The following is a 17,539-nucleotide window of genomic DNA, read 5'->3' as shown; positions in this document are numbered from 1 at the left end:
TCCCAATTGATATAAATCCTCAATCTTAGAAATCTCCTACTTGTATGGGCAAATCTGACTTAGAGTTTAAATAGTAGTGGTGGTCCAAGAAAGAATTACTCATTATATTTGGTTGAATTTAAGTCTTTGACTTTAATTTTAGAATCCAAACAGAAATTTTCTTATATTTCTAATTCCAGATACAATACAGTTACACTTTCTCAAGTGTTTAATATCCATCTTTTATTAATGGATTCAAACTGTATGGAATATGAGTTAGGTATTCTGTGACCAGGATCCACTTGCACTATTCTTTTATAAACCTATGTCATCATAGACACTACCACATTTTTTTTTATCTTTGGCATTTGTATCTTGTTCATAGTGGTTTTGACAAGATCAATCTCTGCAAAGAGTTAATATGCCTATATCCACTGAAAGTAGTTCATCTCATTCGCAGATGGATGTACATTCAGGGGTGGATATGAGTTTTTCGTTGTATTCTTAAAACGATAACTCTAGATTATACCTTTTAGCAAAGAAATTTGAAATGTTTGAAAAATTTCATTAATTTCTAGCAATGGTTAAAACCATTAAGGTAAGTGGTTAAAGATCTTGCGAACTGATAGGGGTGGAGAAATAGTTAGTAGATATGCAGTTCAAAGATCATTAAATTGATTTTTGAATTATATCCAAACTTACCTCCCCAGAAATTTCGAGTTGCATATTGATGATTAGTTAGTAGTCGTTGCCTAATTCCTTCTATGGTAATACAATTTCAGAATGATGTAATGGTTGTATACTTAATGTAAATCATTACTAGATTCATGGATGACCTAATCAAAATCTTAAGAAAAGCTAGAACCATTAACCATGGTTTGTTAGCTATTCTAAGTGATTAGGGGTGGACCATCCCATTGTCAATAGATAAGAAAGTGTTTGTTCAAACAAATACTACTTTTCCAAGATAATGACTAAGTCTGAAAACAAGTAGAAAATAAAGGAGATATTTTTCTTGATTCCAAAAGTGTTCTATCATCTTATATAACATATGATGATCCCACTGCCTCTGTTGTCTTGTCACAACCGAAGAGATCAATACCATTTAAGTTTTCTTAGACATAATTCACGGTGCCTTGTCGTAGTGGGAGAGTTTCTAGGAACTCACCTTCTTATGACTTGGGAGACACTAGTGATTAAAATCCATTGTGAGTTTAAACAAGTAATGGATTGTCAAGATAAGAAACTAAGAAGAAAAGCCAATAGAACTATGGTTTAATCCATTCACATGGAATAACCTAAAGTTTTCTATTACAAGGACATAAAAGGAAATTTTGTTTATAAGTTCATTCAATGGACTTAACAAACTTCATGTTCCTAGTATTATAGGTTTGAGTTTATCTAAACCTATGGCTTATGGTATACCTGGTAATTACTTACTCTAATGCAAGCAACTTACTTTAGTAAGATGCTGAAGCATTTTCTTTCTAATGGCAATCTATAGAAGCTTCACAACTTCTTAGGTATATATTTTATTTATCTAAGGAAAAGTCTTAACTATTCCAGAAAAGATAAAGCCATGAAAGAATTTCTTATATCAACAGTGAGAGGTCTTAGATATGCTTTTGTATGCCTTAGACCAGACACCTGCTGTTGAGTGGGAGTAATGAGTAGGTATCAGATTAATCCAGGAGAAGAACATTGGAAGACAATCAAGTAAATCTTAAGATTAAGAAGAGGAACTATATGTTAGTCTATAAGGGTGTGTTTAAAACTCTTAGACTACACCATATCAGATTTCAAAATTTGCCTTTGTGCTAGTAAATCTTTCTGATAAGATGGTGGTTACTCTAGGGGTGGAATAGTGATTTTGGAGAAGTGTAAAAACCTATCTGAAGTCTCTAGCTCTACCAGAGAGAGACTGAATGTTAAAGCTGCAGGAAAGGTACTTATTCAGTCTAAGGAAAGTTCTATACATTTTTGGCATCATTCCAAATTTCCTTAAACTACTAGTGTTAATTTCCTGATTAACCAAAAGTAGTTGCCAAAGATATAGAATCCAGTACCCTAAGAGAGTAGACATATAGAGAGGAATTTCACATTATCAATGATTTTGTGATTAAGGAAGAGTAATGGTGGAGAAAAGGTTGTGGTTAATTCAACCTTTCAGGTCCTATTACGGGGAGTTTACTACTACTACACTTGATTTGTATATCAAGGTGTTGAGATTATTTGAAACGCACTTTTTGTTTTATATTAGTGCAAGTGGGAGTTTGTTGGGTTTTATGCCCTAAATAAAACTCATTTCAATATAATCGTATTTACTTATTAATATAGATCGAAATAACATTTAATGTTGCATGGTTCACATGATTTATTTCATGATTATATGTACATAATGTATAAATTCATCTGAAACCCTTTTCACATACTTGATCCTGTTTATTGTGCCGTCAACACATTGGAAAGTAAACATGACTATGTGAATAAAGTTTCCTAGATTTATCAGACATAGGGTTTTACTGATATGATAATCTACAACAGAGTTTACTTGCATTTGGAGAAGTGCTATGTTCTTTCCAGAACATTGGTTAAAGTAAAGCTCAGGTTGGATGCATGGAGTATGCATCGAAAGGGACCGATATTGAACTTTGACTTAGATTTATTAAACTTACCGTAATATCTATTCAAGTCAATATCGCCTAGTTGATCCTAGATCAAATGATCTTAATCCTGTTATGATTAGGCTCAATCTTGAAAGGCTATTCGTGTTCCTTGAATTGTTAGTTAAGCCTACCTTTTGGTCAGGGTGATACGTATTTTTTGGGAACACGGTAGTGCAATTGAGTGGGAGCGCTATCATAAACATGGAATCTATAGCTTCTATCTGGCGAATAGTAAGCAAAGGATGATCTCCTTCGAGCTTGACCAAACGAACATAAATGGTGGAGTACTCATTTCACATAAGCTGAAATATCATTTATACGGGGTCAAGTGTTTTAAGGAATAAATACATTGTAGGGTGTAACGGTAATTTAATCCCTTTTACAGTGTAGATCATTCATATAGAGGATCATTGATCACATAGGATTATAACAATGGATAACTAATGATGTGTCTATATGGTGGAACATATAGAGCATTCTATATAACTGAGAGTGCAATTCTAAGTTCTATGCGTGGATTCAACGAAGAATTAATAAGTTAGTGAATTTTAGTGCTAAATTCTTGATCTACTTATTGGAAGCTCGGTTATATAGACCCATGGTCCCCCCACTAGTTGAGATAATATTGCTTGTAAGACTCATGTAATTGGTTCTGATTAATCAATTATAATTATCAAATTAGACTATGTCTATTTGTGAATTTTTCACTAAGTAAGGGCGAAATTGTAAAGAAAGAGTTTATAGGGGCATATTTGTTAATTATAATACTTTGTATGGTTCAATTAATAAATATGATAAATGACAATATTATTTAATAATTATTTATAGTTATTAAATAGTTAGAATTGGCATTTAAATGTTTGAATTAGGAAATTGGCATTTTTGAGAAAATCAGATACATAAGGTGTTAAAATTGCAAAATTGCAAAGCCCAAGGCCCAATCCACTAAGTGTATGGCCGGCCACCTATGTAGCTATTTTAAATTGATTTTTTCATTATTTTAATGCCATATAATTCAAATCTAACCCTAGTGGAATGCTATAAATAGATAGTGAAGGCTTCAGGAAAATAACACTTTTCTTCAGACTTTCTGAATCAGAAAAAACTGAGCCTTCTCTCTCCCTATCTTTAGCTGACCACTCTCTCTCTTCTTCCTTAGAATTTCGAAATCCTTAGTGTATGAGTAGTGCCCACACACATCAAGTGATACCTCAATCATAGTGAGGAAGATCGTGAAGAAAGATCATCAGCAAAGGAGTTTCAGCATCAAAGATTCAGAGAAAGAGATCCAGGTTCAGATATTGATAATGCTCTGCTACAGAAAGGAATCAAGGGCTAGATATCTGAACGGAAGGAGTCATATTATTCCGCTGCACCCAATGTAAGGTTTCTTTAACTTTATATGTGTTTATTTCATCGTTTTAGAAAGTTCATATTTAGGATGTTAATAAACATACTTGTGAGTAGATCTAAGATCCTGGTAAAATAAATTCCAACAACTAATTCTATTCAAATTCAAATTACACTAATATCTTGAATTAAATTTAAAAAATGTTAAATTAATTCAAAATGATAATTAGAATTGAATTAGGAATAGTAATAGTATAAATACAAAACTATACCAAAAATCGGAAGTTAATTCCATGAAAAAGCATGAAAAATCGAAGAAAAATGAAAAAATTGTGAACTGTACGGACAGATTTGCGATCGCACCCCCGATTTTTTCAAATCTTAAAAAATTCATAACTAATTCAAATAAAATCGAAATTGAGTTCTGTAAAAGGCTAACTTGCTTAATTTTTTCCATACTATCCAATAAAAATAATTTCAGAAACAGAATCGCAATGATTTTTCACGAAAAAATTACAAACATCAATCAATCATCAAATAACACTCAATACAACATGATACCATCCAAAAATCATACAAACAATCGTTTTAAAGTCCAAATTTCTTGCAAGTAAATCAATTGCCATGGCTCTGAGGCCAGTTGTTGGAAATTATTTTACCAGGATCTTAAATCTACTCACAAGTATGTTTGTTAACATCCTAAATAAGAACTTTCTAAAACGATAAATTAAACACATATAAAGTTTAAGAAACCTTACATTGGGTGCAGCAGAATTAAATGACTCCTTCCGTTCAGATCTCTAACCCTTGAATCCTTTCTGTAGCAGAGTATTATCAAGATGCGAACCGGATCTCTTCTCTACGAATCCTTGATGCTGAATCTCCTTTGCTGATGATCTTTCTTCACGATCTTCCTCACTATGATTGAGGTATTGCTTGATGTGTGTGGGCACTACTCTAATCACTAAGGTAATTTCGAAATTCAAAGGAAGAAGCAAGAGAGAGAGTGGCGGCTAGAGAAGAGAGAGTGGAGGCTCAGGTTTTTCTGGTTCAGAAAGTGTAATTTTCCTAAAGCCTTCACTATCTATTTATAGCATTCCACTAGTGTTATATTTGAATTATATGGCATTAAAATAATGAAAAAATCAACTTAAAATACCTATAAAGGTGGCCGGCCATGGCTTAGTGGACTGGGCCTTGCTTTTTGCAATTTTGCAATTTTAACACCTTTTGTATCTGATTTTCTCAAAAATGCCAATTTCCTAATTCAATCATTTAAATGCCAATTCTAACTATTTAATAACTATAAATAATTATTAAATAATATTGTCATTTATCATATTTATTAATTGAACCATACAAAGTATCATAATTAACAAATATGCCCCTATTAACTCTTTCTTTACAATTTCGCCCTTACTTAGTGAAAATTTCACAAATAGACATAGTCTTATTCATGAATTATAATTGATTAATCAAAACCAATTACATGAGTCTTACAAAAAATATTATCTCAACTAGTGGGGGGACCATGGGTCTATATAACCGAGCTTCCAATAAGTAGATCAAGAATTTAGCACTAAAATTCACTAACTTATTAATTCTTCGTTGAATCCACGCATAGAACTTAGAGTTGCACTCTCAGTATATAGAATGCTCTATATGTTCCACCATATAGACACATCATTAGTTATCCATTGTTATAATCCTAATGTGATCAATGATCCTCTATATGAATGATCTACACAGTAAAGGGATTAAATTACCGTAACACCCTACTATGTATTTTATCCTTAAAACACTTGACCCCGTATAAATGATATTTCAGTTTATGTGAAATGAGATCTCCACCATTTATTTTCGTTTGGTCAAGCTCGAAGGAGATCATCCTTTGCTTACTATTCGCCAGATAGAAGCTATAGATTCCATGTTTATGCTAGCGCTCCCACTCAATTGCACTACCGTGTTCCCAAAAAGTATGTATCACCCTGACCTAAAAGTAGGCTTAACTAACAATTCAAGGAACACGAATAGCCTTTCAAGATTGAGCCTAATCATAACATGATTAAGATCATTTGATCTAGGATCAACTTGGCGATATTGACTTGAATAGATTTTACGGTAAGTTTAATTAAATCTAAGTCAAAGTTCAATATCGGTCCCTTCCGATGCATACTCCATGCATCCAACCTGAGCTTTAGTTTAACCAATGTTCTGGAAAGAACATAGTATTTCTCCAAATACAAGTAAACTCTTGTTGTAGATTATCATATCAGTAAAACCCTGTATCTGATAAATCTAGGAAACTTTATTCACATAGTCATGTTTACTTTCCAATGTGATGACAGCACAATAAACATGATCAAGTATGTGAAAAGGATTTAAGATGAATTTATAAATCAATTAGACAAGCAATTGATAAAGTGAGCCAAAACATACACAAATGAATGAAAAATACTTCTGTTTCTTTATTGATGTTGAATAAAATAGATTACATTGAAATGGAGTTTTATTTAGGGCATAAAACCTAACAACATTATGGTACTGAAGTCACTTCTTTATTGTTGTTACATATGTATGCTTATACATATATGTTGTTGTTCAAGGAAGTGACAGGTACAAAACGAGATGAATGCGCATAATCTCAATTTTGTCGTACCTCATGCATGTTTAGTTTGATTGTTAATGATTGTTAATGGATAAATGTCTTCAAGGTCAATTCATACATAATACATGTATCCTGTCGATATGATATTATGTACGTCTTAATTGGTTACCTTATGTGCGATAGACATTATTATGGTGGGGTGATTGTATTGTCCAAGTGGGAGAATGTTAGAATTATTATAATGGACTAATACAATCTTAGGTTTAATTCCATAATACACAATCATTAACTATGTGCCTAATGTTACTCATAACCATAATGGGATGGTTAGCAACTTAATTATGTGTTAGAGGCACATGAGAGCACCCTTAATACTATAGTTGGCCCATTAAATTATAGTATACCATAAAAGACCTCAAAAGCCTTATTACTTAATAACCCCTTAGGGTTATAAGGGTAATAACATGTGTATATATATATGTGTGTTATGTGTGGTAAGAGGTAATTAGAGTTTGTATGGTAAAGGCAAAGGGGTTAGCTCCACAAGTGCTCTCTCTAGTTTTTGCTCAAGGATTGGTGGTGATTCTCATTGAAGACATTGAAGGATAATGACTCACATGGATGGTATGGGAGGTATGTGTTTTATTGTTTTTGATGCTCCAAATAAATACTAAATCTTAATTTTGATGATTATGAGTAATCGTTATTTTAACAGTTATCTGTAAACTCAATTGTCTATGGTTCTTCTAAAAGCCATATATTATTTATAGTTTTAAATTAATTCATAGTAATCTCTAAGGTCTTTTCCAATCAAGTTGAGATGCCAAACAAACAGGGGATAAGAACCAAAAATTTATAATGTTATGTTATTACACATCAGCTTGATCATTACAACTTTACAATCACAACCATTAATCTCTATATAAAGTGTCTTTTTTTATGTACAGATAAATAAAATAAAAGTGAAGAAGTTAGAGAAAGGTAAAATGTGTAGACACTGATGTAAGACATGTACGTTAAGTATTTAAAGTAAATAAGCAATTTACTTATTTAACAAAAAAAAATAATTGGCAACTTTTCAACAAAAACAAAATCATGAAAGACTTAATAAAGGGTTAGAACAATGAATCAGCTTATATATATTATATTATTGACGGTTTTTCCATAAGAATAGAAAATGAAAGAGTTAGAAGTACATTTGAGAAAAAGAAAAGATACTTTTAAGTGTTTTTATTTTTGATTAAGGATACTTAAAGAGTTTTACTTGGTTCAAACTAATCCAAGTTCATTTGGGGTTACAATTTGACTAGCTTTAGCTCTGTGCTCTCAAAAATATGTTGCACCTTTTACAAATGAATCTTCTTCCGCTATTTATAAGCGGCAAAAAATAATTAGAGAAGGTAAATTATATATTTCTATCTCTCATTGTTTTTATTTTTATTTTTTTTTCAATAAAAGATAAGACTTTATAATAGGAAGTGTTCATCAATACAGTTCTAGCTAAGAATTGCTTGAACAACCACAAGATAGTTAGTCTAAAGAATCACGTGTTTTCATATATTTGACTTGAATTAAATTAGAGCTTCTTTGACACCCAAAACTTCTGCAAACTCAAGCTGCATTATCCTTCTCCTACACTTGGAAATAGCCACAAGAAACTTAGCATGATGGTTACGGACAACACCACTAAAGCTATATGGCAAGAATAGTCTTCAAAAATTGCATCGTCAACGTTATTTATTTTGATCATATTTTGAACAGGTTTATCCAATGATTTTAGGGTTCGTTTGGTACGCCATATTACATAGTATTGTATTGTATAGTATTATATTGAATTATATTTTATGTAATATTTTTATGTAAGACTATATACGGTATTGTATTTTATGGACTCCTAACTATATAATATTTTAGTATAAATTAAAATTTAACATAGTATTATATAAAAATATGATACATAATCTAATTTAATATAATACAATACAACACAATACAATACGATCTAATACAACGTACCAAACAAGTCCTTAAAGGGTCATAAAACACAACCACAAATTTATACTATTTGCTCGAGCATTTATCAATTAATTAAGAGCTTAGATGAAACCATAACATCCTCCTCAAGACTAGACAATTCAAAACAAGTACTTGTAACCAACCCAAAAGAACATATATTCTTTAACAAATAAATCTTGATAACTATGATAATCAATAATTTTCATAACTATAAGTTAAATTATCTCAAATTGAGGTTGATAGATTGCATTGTAGGGAAATATTTTACACACTGTTTTTAGAACAATCCTTACAAAATATCTTCTTATCATTGGCACTAATACAAAAGGATTATTCTAATGGATATAAAGGTGCCCAATGATAAGGTGATACAACTGTGATAGTACTAGTACTAGTGACTATGTTAAGGTACACTAGAAGAAATCCCTTACATCTTTCTATATTTTTTATTTCTTAATACCTCCTCTAAAATTTTATGGGGATTGAACCACACCAGCTTTGTCGATTAAGAAATGAAAGCGGGTAGGAGTTAAGATTTTAGTCAAGCAATCTACAATCTGATCATGTGATGGTATATAACTATCTGCAGTGTCTTCCCCTTGTACTTTGTCATATATGAAGTGAACATCAAGCTCTATGTGTTTTGTTCTTGAGTGATAAACAAGGTTAGATGCTAAAGCACTGGCTCCCATGCTATCACACCAAGTGATAGAAATACTAGGAAGGGGAAATTGTAGTTACTAAAGCAGTGCTTGAATCCATGAAAGCTCGATGGAGACTTGTGCAAGGGCCTGTACTCTAACTCGATGCTAGAGCATAAGACAACAACTTGTTTCTTTGATGACCATGACACTAGTGTGTCTCCCGGGTACACACAATACCCTACTATTGATCTTCTATCATCTAGGCAATAAGCCCAATTCGTATCCAAGTATCCAGTAATGCAAGTCTGTCACATACCTTTAACATATCTCAAAATTCTCTTAGTCGCATTCTAATGACTCATGGTTGATACCTTTAGTAATTGGCTAAACTTATTTACTGCGAAGCATAGGCCTGACAGAGGGTGAGGGATGTATCGTAAACCCGCAATTAAGCTTCTATAGAGTGTATGATTTTCCAGTGGTTCTCCATCTGATATAGATAATATTTTGTAAATAATCATAGATGTGGGACATGGTTTTAGGTGTAGCATGGTTTTAGGTGTAGCAGTTCCTCTATGTACTTCAATTGAGACAAATGCATCCCAGTTTCATCTTAGTAGACTTCTATGCCAAGAAAATAGTGTAAGGGACCTAAATCTTTCAAAGCAAAAATCTGATTGAGCTTCTTGGTGAATTATTGTACTTTTTCTGAGTTGTTGCCACTGACGAATATATCATCCACATAAATAAGAACTAGGATGAGTCGAGTACTGCTTGTAGAAAGAAAAAGAAAAAAGAGGAATCAATTTGAAAGCACACAAAATTCCAACCAAGCAATGTTGCTTTTATTCTGTCAAACTAAGTATGAGGTGCTTGTTTCAATCCGTAGAGAGATTTTGTTAATTTGCAAAAATAAAATCTAGTTTGATGTTGTGATCGAACCCCTGTGGCTACTTCATGTATACATCCTCACTCAAGTGACCAATTAAGAATATGTTGTTAATATACAACTGCCTAATAACCCAAGCCTTTGACACAGTAATAGTTAACACGAGTCTGATTATGGAAGCCTTTACAATAGGGCTAAACGTCTCTAAAAAATCAATGTCAGGCTCTGATTGAAGCCCTTAGCCACAAGATGTGCTTTGAACCTCTAAACAGATCGGCTCTGATTAAAGCCCTTAGCCACAAGGTGTGCTTTGAACCTTTAAAAAGATCTGTTTGCAATTATCTTCACTTTAAACACCTAATTATTTCCACAATATTCTGTTGGGATTTTATGCCCTAAATAAAACCCATTTCAATACAACCTGATTTGTTATCAATAGAAAATTAGAAATCATTTATGTTTATATATAGTTTTCAGGTTTTTAGTTTAATTTATACAATTTTTGTTAAGTCCAGAACATATAATTATTCACAATTACAGTGATTTCAACACAGTGAAAGGTAATTGTGATTATATGTTTCAAAAGATAATATCCCATGATTCATCAGTGCACTGGATTTACACTAATATGATAGTGTTATAGTGAGATTTCTCTCACCTAGAAACTCGAGACCAGACTCCTATTTAAAGGACACGTGTATTCAGATTTCCAATGAAAGCTGAAATGTCCATGAGAGACTCTTCGATGTTTAAACCTTGCCCAGGATAAAGCCAGCGAGATACTGCTAGTACGTAATTCAGATCGCATAACCGTAATTCGCATTATGCAGGGTAGACCCCAACTCGCATGTGTCAGGACATATGCGAGTATCTCCTCTATACTTATGCGGAAGCATAGAGACCAACTCTCTATGATGCGATATTGGTCCCAACGACCCAATAGCCCTGATAAGCCGATATAGACTCGCATGTCTAGGCTCTGCCAGCTCGACACGCGATGTTTACCAGAGGCAATTACCTAAGGGTGCAGACGTTCCAAACGTACTGATGACCTTGCGAGCTCAACAACGGAACATGAACAATCAACTCGCAGATGTGGAAGACGCATACGTTGATGGACTTGATAACTGTCGTTCATTTATTAATGTTAACGTTGCTTGGGTTTAATTATTGCAATTCAATATGTAAATGATGGATTAACAATGAATGTGATCATTGTGTAACCGATTGGACACATGCTTTGTATATAAAGAGGTGATCCACCATGAAATGGCACCTACGAATCCCTTGCTACAGTGGACTAAGCAGATCATAATCTGACTGAACCACTATAATTCTCTGTCTTACTATTATTTTCCAGTTTTTGTTGATTGTTTTCCCATTCCCAGTCGAGTACTCGCCATTCTAGGTTGAATACTCGCACTTGTCATTACCCATAAAATTCTCTTTGATATTAATAAAATAATATAATTTGGTGTTGCGAAATTCACTCGACAACATTTGGCGCTGTCTGTGGGAAATCGATTAAGATTTCATTCATTTCAAAGAACAATATCATCATGGCTGGAAATCACGCCAACGGAGGAGCTAACAACGGGTCCATCAACATTGGGATGATGAACGTACCATTATCTGGAGCTGGAGCGCCACCTGTAGACGTCATTAACGGCGGAGTAGGGAGAAGCAATATCAGACCCCTCAACCTATTCCCAGAAACGACTGACCCTCAAGTCGGGGACACATCCACGCCACCAGCAACCATGCATTTTCCCCCCGTCACTCCGGCGGTGGAATCCGAGGGAATGATCCAGCTCACCACTGATCAGTATGCTGTGATTCAGGATCAACTGCGCGCACTACAGGTCGAAGTAGATGGACAAAACCGAGCCCGATGCCCTCCTCGAGTTCCTGCTATTCGCACCGATAACCCTCAGGTAACGACTTCTAGACGTCATACTAACCGTGTACGCAGGGAACGGAGAACCAACCCTGAAGGTTTGGACCTGAACCATCCAACGTTAAGGGATCAATTCGCAAGGTATCCAAACCAAAGCACACAAGCTGATGAAGACCCTGAACGCCGTAATCCTCGCAGTCGACCATTAAGAGACAACGACGCAGAGTCAGCCTCTTCGTCATCGCATGGTCGCACTCCAAGCAGGTACACAAGGTCCGGCTTTGTGCAGACACAACAGGGAGGACGTTATCAGGTACATCGAGGTGATCTGCGTGATCACCTCAACGCAGTTTTCAGGGCACGTTCTCGCGTCCTGCATAATACTGAGACATTCTGTGATCCCCATGCGGGCGATCAGGGTGCCAATACTTATAATAACCCGCCTACCGCGCCGATCGCGACCACTGGGATCAATGTCCCAGCAAATCTCGCCGCAGTAGTTGCGACTCCCGCAGTCGTAGCAGCCCCGGCTCCTGCGGCTGGAGGGATTGACCAAAGCATGCTTCTGCAGGCTTTGAAAATGCTCGAGCAGCAACGAAAGCCTATATATAAGTTGCATGGTACCTCACCTTTCACTACAGAAGTGCGACAGGCTCAACTTCCAAAAGGGTTTCGTCTATCCGAATCCCTCAAATATAAAGGTACTTCCAACCCGATAGATTATCTTGAAAAATTTAATACTATAATGGAAGTGGATCAGGTACCACAGCTCGCAAAGTGCCGCATTCTTGCGGCAACACTCGAGGAGAATGCCCATGATTGGTTTACCCAATTACCTGAGGCATCGATATCGACGTGGGAAACCTTCGTCGACTTATTCCTCACACATTTCTAGGCCACAATGACGTATAGGCCACCTTATACGACTTTGGCCAATATCAAACAATAACCTGGTGAGTCTTTACAAGACTATTTTAAACGCTTTAATGCAGAAGTAACAAAGGTCGAGAAGGCTCCCGAGTCTTCGCTTGTTTGCATGCTGATAACAGGTATCTTGCCGAGGACCGACTTTTGGAAGGAGTTACAGGCTCGAAGGCCTGAATCCTTAGTTGAATTTTTTGCCATGGCCGAACCTCACAAGAGAATCGAGAATTCTCTAGCGGAGTTAGAGAAGGGAAAGGACAAGCGCCGGTCACCTATACCGCGGTCACGATCTCGCAGTCCACGAGGGAAGAACTCCAGGGGCCGAAGCCCAAGAAGACGCAGCCCGCGGAGACAGCGAAGTCCGAAGTTGGCCAAGTCTCCTCCAAAGAAGGAATCCTCGCCGAAAAGGAAAGGTGGACCTCACTTCATCAACTATACGGAACTCGCAGTCCCCCGAGACCATATCTACGCAATCGAGGAAAGAAACAGAGTCTTCAAGAAGCCGCCCCCCATCAGGGGAAATCGCGACAGGAGAGACCCTAAAAAATTCTGTAAGTACCACAAGGATATTGGTCACACTACCTTAGAATGTTGGGTCTTGCAGGATGAAATCGAGGAGCTAATCCGGAGAGGGAAATTCGACAAGTATAAGAAGAGCGAGGAAAGTCGTCCCCAAGCGGATGACAAAGGAGAAAACCAGAATGCGAGTGGCTCCAGAACACCTCGCAACATCCTGACTATAATTGGAGGACCTCATATCGCAGGGGACTCTCGCAAGTCACAAGAGCGATACGCCAGAGAAGCCAAGGAGAAGTCGCTTACCAATGTGAATAATCTTAGTGAGCGGCCCGAGAAGCTGTTTAAGAAAGAATGCGACGACATCACCTTTATGGAGAGTGATGCGAGATGGGTACATCACCCGCATTCCGATGCACTAGTGATAGTCGCCAATATTGGCGGGGATAATGTCCATTGCATACTTGTCGACAATGGGAGTTCAGTGAATCTGCTGAATTTCCAAGCATTCAAACAAATGGGGTTGCAGGAGAAGGATCTGCGACCTATGACGTCGAGCATTTATGGTTTTTCGGGAGATGTCATAACAATAAAAGGAATGATCAAACTCCCAATCACTTTGGGAACTGCCCCAGTGACAGCCAAGTCAATGGCAGATTTCGCAGTAATCGACCAATACTCAGCGTATAACGCCGTAATTGGTCGACCAATCCTGAAAGAGATGAAGATCATAACCTCGATCTATCATCTGACAATGAAGTTCCCTACTCCCGCTGGAGTAGGTTTAGTTCGGGGAGTCCAATCAGAATCGCGAGAATGTTACAACGCAGCAGTTAAACTCGCACAGAAAAGGACGGTAAACGTTATCTACTTTTTGGAGGCACCACCTCCTCGCCAAGAGATCCTCAGAATCGAGGAAGTGCAACATATAGATGAACCAGACTTGGATCCAAGAATCCTCGATCACACCGCCGCAGCCCAAGCCGCGGAAGACACAATTGAGGTACCTATAGATCCTGTAGATAATAACAAAGTTTTAAAAATTGGTTCTAAATTAAATTTTCAGCTGCGAGAACAATTAACGACCTTTTTAAAGCAAAATCTTGATGTTTTTGCTTGGAAACACTCAGATATGGTCGGGATATCTCCGCAAGTCATGTGTCATCGCTTGAACATTGACCCCGAGGTGAGAGGTGTCCGACAAAAGTGCCACAAAATGGACCCCGTGAGGTACCAAGCGCTAAAAGAAGAAGTCGACCGCCTCCTTGCCTGCGGCTTTATACGGGAGTCATTTTACCCCAACTGGTTAGCGAACCCCGTACTCGTGCCAAAGCCTAATGGCTTATGGCCCACATGTGTTGACTTTACAGATCTAAACAAAGCTTGTCCCAAAGACAGCTTTCCCCTTCCTAGCATTGACCAGCTTGTTGATGCCACTGCAGGTCACAAACTCTTGTGTTTCATGGACGCATACTCGGGATATAATCAAATCCTGATGTATGAACCAGACCAGGAGCATACCTCGCTCATTACTGATCGAGGACTATACTGTTACAAAGTCATGCCTTTTGGTTTAATAAACGCAGGTGCGACTTATCAAAGGCTAGTGAACATGATGTTCGCAGATCTCACTGGAAAAACCATGGAGGTATATGTTGACGATATGCTCGTAAAATCTCAACATGGGAAGGATCATATTGCCCACTTACAGACCATGTTTGATATATTACGACGGTATAAGATGCGTTTAAATCCATTGAAATGCGTCTTTGGAGTTGGCTCTGGGAAATTCCTTGGGTTCATGGTTAATCAGCGAGGAATAGAAGCCAATCCCGCGAAGATCAGGGCATTGGTGGAAATGCCATCACCAACCAAGCCAAAGGAGGTTCAAAGCCTCACAGGTAAAGTCGCAGCTTTAAACCGCTTTATATCCAGATCTTCTGATAAGTGCAAAGAGTTTTTTCAGATTTTGAAAGGCAACAAAAAGTTCCATTGGATCGAAAAGTGCGAGCAGGCCTTTCAAGCTTTAAAAATACACTTGGGGCAACCTCCGATCTTGTCAAAGCCATTGACCGGTGAAGTCCTATCCATCTATTTAGCTGTTTCAGAATATGCGATTAGTTCGGTACTAATACGCGAGGACCAAGGACGCCAATACCCGGTGTATTATGTCAGTAAGCGATTACTGGATGCCGAGACGCGTTATCACCAAATGGAGAAGTTGGGTTTCGCCTTGATAATATCATCAAGAAAATTGCGACCTTATTTCCAGGCTCACAGCATTGAAGTTTTGACGAACTACCCGTTAAGACAATTTCTAGCGAAACCAGAAGCATCGGGGAGATTGTTAAAATGGGCGATGGAGTTGAGTCATTTCGACATCAAGTATAAACCAAGAACTGCGATCAAGGGGCAAGCCTTGGCAGATTTTATACTTGAATTCCCCAACACCAAGGTAGCACTCATAGAAGACGAAAGCGACATTGCTATAGCAAACAGAGAGACGTGGACATTGTACGTCGATGGAGCCTCAAATTGCGAAGGTTCTGGTAGTGGGATCTTGTTAATCAGTCCCAATAATTTCAAAGTACACGCTGTATTACGTTTTGAATTTTCTGCATCTAACAATGAAGCCGAGTATGAAGCTTTAATCGCAGGATTGAAACTCGCTCTCGAGATGAAAGTCGAGTATCTTCAGGCTTTTAGCGACTCCCAAATCGTGGTATGCCAGGTGAATGGAGAATATCTGGCAAGAGGCGGGAGATTGGTTAAATACTTAGCCATTGTCTGCGAAATGATGCAGAAGTTCAAAAAAATAGTCGTGTCTCGAGTACCGCGTGCTCAAAATTCACATGCAGACGCATTGGCCCGTTTGGCCTCAACTAGAGAAGCCGAATTGCTCGATGTGATTCCGGTAGACGTATTGGCTCACCCAACTATAAATCAAGAAGTGATCATGGAAATAGATACTGTTCAGGAGATTACCTGGATGACTCTTATCCTCGCATATCTGGAAAAAGGGCTCTTGCCTGATGATAAAATAGAAGCAAGAAAGTTGCGACAGCGAGCCGCCCGTTATGTAATATATGACCAAAGGTTGTATCGTAGAAGTTTTAATCAACCTCTTCTCAAATGTATCAGCGGAGAGGATTGTGGTTACATACTTCGTGAGGTACACGAGGGGTTTTGTGGCAATCATACAGGAGGTAACTCCCTTGCATTAAAAATCATGCGGCAAGGGTATTACTGGCCAACCTTGCGACAAGATGCTCTCGCGTTTGCGAAGAAGTGTGACAGGTGTCAGCGAATAGCCACATATACCCACCAACCTCCAAGTAACCTCCATTCTATCACAAGTCCATGGCCCTTTGCAATATGGGGGATTGACCTAATCGGCGAGTTACCTAAAGGGAAAGGTGGAGTCAAATATGCGATAGTCGCAGTAGATTACTTCACGAAGTGGGCCGAAGCCAAAGCACTCGCAACCATCACAGCAACAAAATTGCACGAGTTTGTCTATACCTCCATCATTTGTCGCTTCGGCATTCCACACAAACTCATCTCACACAATGGAAGACAGTTTGATTACAAAGAGATACGACAACTATGCGACGATTTGGGAATCAAGAAGGCATTCTCCGCAGTTGCTTACCCGCAGAGCAATGGACAGACTGAAGCTGTTAATAAAATAATCAAGCACACCATTAAAGGGAAACTAGAAGATCGCAAAGGGGCTTGGCCAGACGAGTTACCGCAAGTCCTATGGTCTTATAATACAACTCCTCAATTTACAACTGGCGAAACACCCTTCTCACTTTCTTACGGGTGCGAGGCCATGTTGCCAATTGAGATTGGGGCAGGTTCCCTACGCAGAGATTTTTTCAACATCTCGCAGAACAACGAGAAACAGCTATTCTGCCTTGATCTTCTGGAGGAAAAGCGTGACCAAGCGCACTTAAAAAATGCGGCTTACCAGCAGCGAACTGCAAGATACTTTAACTCCAAGGTGAAAGTAAAAGCCCTGCGAGCAGGAGACTTGGTCCTTAGAAG

The sequence above is a fragment of the Cannabis sativa genome, chromosome 1, assembly GCF_029168945.1.
Source record: "Cannabis sativa cultivar Pink pepper isolate KNU-18-1 chromosome 1, ASM2916894v1, whole genome shotgun sequence".
Classification (NCBI taxonomy): domain Eukaryota; kingdom Viridiplantae; phylum Streptophyta; class Magnoliopsida; order Rosales; family Cannabaceae; genus Cannabis; species Cannabis sativa.
The sequence above is the reverse complement of the archived record's forward strand: the minus strand, read 5'-3'. Positions refer to the sequence as shown.